The sequence below is a fragment of the Lathamus discolor genome, chromosome Z (genome assembly GCF_037157495.1).
Source record: "Lathamus discolor isolate bLatDis1 chromosome Z, bLatDis1.hap1, whole genome shotgun sequence".
Lineage (NCBI taxonomy): Eukaryota > Metazoa > Chordata > Aves > Psittaciformes > Psittacidae > Lathamus > Lathamus discolor.
In genome coordinates, this window is record NC_088909.1 from 75,589,013 (window position 1) to 75,593,161 (window position 4,149).

The following is a 4,149-nucleotide window of genomic DNA, read 5'->3' on the forward strand; positions in this document are numbered from 1 at the left end:
TTTTCTTTGTAACCTTCTTTCAAACCAATCTCTGATTTTATATTTGGAGAGCTCTTAAAATACACTTAATTTCCAGACATTGACTTTTTCTGGATCATTTGTACAAAACGAAAAGAAAGAGATGTCAATCCTTGTTTCTCTAGATTTTCTCTCTTTTTTCTTTTCCCCAGCTAACTCTTGCTCTTTATTTAAGACAGATATCCTCCTCCTAAGATACAAAAAGAGAGATCTTGCAGGTTCCTTTTTGTTTTTTTTCCCTAAGTTCTACCTAAATGTATTAAAGTCTTATTAAAAACAATATATGATAACACTAAGGAACAGTATGACTCACCTGAATGACTAAAGGTGTGGTTCCACAGAAATTAAAGCTGACTAAAGCTTGGGCGGCTGCTGTCTCACCTTTATCTTCACCTGCAGCTGCACGCTTCCCCAGTTGTCTCGCTTTCTGGTAAACACGTTAGCACTGTCAGACTGCATGATGGAGCAGATCAGGAGACTTACTTGGCCAAAGGCAAATCGGTGTTTTAGTAAGGTTAAGACTTCATTTCCCTGAACCAGTGCATCACATAGTTGCACAGTTACCAATTCAGGTGCAGGAGGTCAGTGCAGAGAGAAACAGGAGGCTCAGGTAGCTCAGGCTTAGCTTGGCTGGAACTGTTGAAGTGCATCCCTCCTTCCCAAGTAAGTTGTTCAGTGCTAACTCTGAAGCACAGCCTTAGTGTGCTGCCTGACCTCCCTTGGAGGAAGGGTTTGTTTAACCCTGTCTGTGTCAGACTCCTTCTCCTTGAGTGGACTGATGATCACAAAGTGATCTACTGCATGGAAAGGCTGCCGTTCTCCTCCTGGCCTTCTGTGTGGGCAGCAGACCTCTGTTTGCTCTACAACACAGCGCTGTCTTCCCAGCCTGCAGTTCAATTTTGATTAAAACGGTCAGTGTCATTAGAAAATCAGCAGAATAGAAAATTATAATTTGGGGGAGAATTGACGTGTTCAACACAGAAAATGAAGATGGGCTGCACTGCAGTACACAGGATTGAGTAACTGTTTCCATGCAGAATGAATTTATGGAGAAAGATGAACAGAAGCTGTTTTTGCCTTACGTTTGTGTCAATGAAATTTAACTTTTTCTTACAGTAGTCACAATCTCAGAAAAAAGAGTACATATTCAAGTTAGAAGCCCTGTAAAAGAGCTTAAAAGGTCACTATTTGTGTAATAAAAAAAAAAAAAGGGGAATCACACCTTCAGTTTTTGAAGTTACGTATAGGAGGAGGAAAACTAAACTATACCTGTGTGCGGGGCAGAACCAGATGCTAGTGCTAGGTGAATTAGCAGCTGTTCAGAAACCTGTCAGATGCTCTGCAGTGAACTTTCCTGTTTTGTGGGGCAATAATGAGTGAATAAAAAGACTACCTGCCTTTGGGCAAACTTCCAGTGTTCGGAGCAACCCGGAGGGGCTGATGAACCTTGCACTTATGATGCAGCACAAGACAACACTTCTCATCCTATGAACGAATGAATGGAATGAGAGGAGTCAGCTGTAATCAACCTCCTATTTCATTCATTGGTAATTTCTAAGACCGGATAATGGCATGAATACCTACACAATGGCATAAGTACAAAGAATACTATTGAAAAATGTTTAAAAAGCCATAAAGCAAGGATGAAAGCCAAGGGCTCTGCCTTTGGCAGGGCTGACAAAGGCATCCAGGGGATGCAAAAAAGAGGAAAGAGGGTTGTGCTAAGCAATAATAGGTGAAAACTGTCACTGCCAGAGCAGGTTACTACACTGGTATCAATTACTGTAATCACTGCCAATACACATCAGGGACAGTTCCCTGTATGTACACTGCAGAGCCTGTTTAGAGAGATAGATAGCTTCATCATGAGTCTGTGAAAACACAGAGATCACCTGTGCTACTGCTCTCCAGGGCAAAGCACAATCTATTAGGCAAGTCTTAAGCATGAAAGCTGAGTTAAGGATACACATCAAACTAAATTTTAGAAGGGTAGCAGCTTCCTGGGAGGTCCTGAAAGTCTGCTCAGCCACCGAGGACTGTGGGTCCCATCTGGGAAAATTCTAAGTAAAAATACTTTATTCTCCAGTGCTTAGCAGGAAACAAAGTAAACCAACTCTCAAATAAATTAAATTATCCAGAATAATGGGGAGATAACTAATCAGTTCAGTTTTGACTCATGTGACACCAGCCTTTCAACCACCTGTGCCTGCAAAGACAGCAAACCCCATTGCCTCACATATGCAGGAGACAGTTCCTCCGTCTGGACAAGATTTGCGGTTGGCAATAGGTGAGACTTCAAAGCAACCGGTAAGTCATACACTTATGGTCTAGAAATTTGAATAGGCAGCAAATTTGTGAAAAGTTTAGAAACTTTTCTACCACAAACTCTAAAAAGGACTTCACCCAGTGCTATACATTGCTAGAAAGAGCAAATTGTCAGCACCTCAAGTGTTTCAGGGCTATGAAGAAAGTGTTGAAAGATAAGTGGGATGCCACAGCAAGGACTGAGGATGTTCATATCACAGGAGGAAGGAATATTGATCCTGGGCATAGTACTCCAGAGAAAGGAGGCAGCTGAACTTTACTTATGAAAAAGCAACTCTTTTCTTTGCAAGGCAATCAAAAAACCCCAAAAACCCAACTTTGCTGGGGCATGGCTGAGACCTGCCTAAGGAAGCTATGTCTTCTCAGCTGGAAAGAGGCATTTGGGCAGAGAACTGTGGTCTGGGTTCACTGGAACGGGAAAGTTCCCTGACAAATTTTCTGAGCAGTGTTTGCTTTTGGCTGATCACATTACAAATCCCTCTTCCTCTATTGTACTAATGTCTTCTTCTGCCTCTTTCCCACACTGGAAGCAGTCGTCCCAGTGATTTGTGCCTCTCTTCTTGCTTTTGTGGGGAAATATTTTGGGGCAACCTAATTTGACTTCTCCATCTGGCTGCATGTCTGTCCTTCACGTTTTAGGCTGCATTCAGCAGGTAAGGAACAGGGTAACTCTTCTGGAGGCGTGTTTGGCTCTATACTCCCTGTTCCCACTAGCTCACTAGCGCTGCGCTTGTTGGTCTGAACTATCCCCAGACAGGCAGGAGGACTCACATGGCACTACCATGTGCCATCACACGGGTTTGTTGCTTTGCTGGGAGAGCAAGCCCCTGCTCTGTTTGCCCTCTGCTAAAGAAGAAAAGTGCCTGTGGGATCTTCCTTGCACAGCTGGATTCGATTTGCTGGGATTTGTATGTAGTGGGTTAACAGGCAGATTTTTCTTTCTTGGTAATAAATTACTAGGTTATATGCCAGAGTGTAGATTCAGATTATACATTAGGCAGAAGTTGTTCACTGTGAGGGCGGTGATGTGCTGGAGCAGACTGCCCAGAGAAGCTGGGGCTGCCCCATCCCTGGCAGTGTTCCAGACCAGGTTGGACAGAGCTTAGAGCAACCTGGTCTACCGGAAAGTATCCCTGCCCATGGCATGGGGGGCTGGAATTAGATGATCTTTAAATTTGATCTTCCATCTCAAATCATTATGTGCTTCTGTGTTTGCAGACTGTACATGCCTGGAGTAGTTTAGCTGTGTTTACCTTGCCCTGTAACAAGGGGGAGGACTAAATCTCCTGTGGGGAACCTTTCAGTACTACATTTTTCTGCTTGTTGCAGGACTGTTTTTTTTTTTCCTTGAGGAAAATTAGTAGTGAGAACAAAACTGGAAGCTTATTTTCCAGGTTCTGAAAGCTTTTTGTTTGACTGGTAACCAGAGCCATATACATAAAATGAGAATAATTATTCTATTGAGAACCTAAGGTGGCCTGCTGTTCATTTTACATCAACACCAGCTTCTATACTTGTATTACTCAAAATGAATGACTGAATTCACATTGCCTCCAGTACTGTTGCTTGGATGTCTCAGATCTGGTCTTTGGCTGGCATCCGTGTGTGTGTTTATGTGTGTGTGAGGCGTCTACATCTGCAGTATAGGTGTCTAAACAGCATATGAAGGAACATCAAACTAGGGAAATAACTGCCAGTTAATGAGAGCAAAATCACTGTTCCCTTTTAGGAGAGACTTTTTATCATTGTTGAGAGAAAATGCCATTTCTTTTTTTTTTTTATTTTTTTTTTTATTTCTCGCCTCCT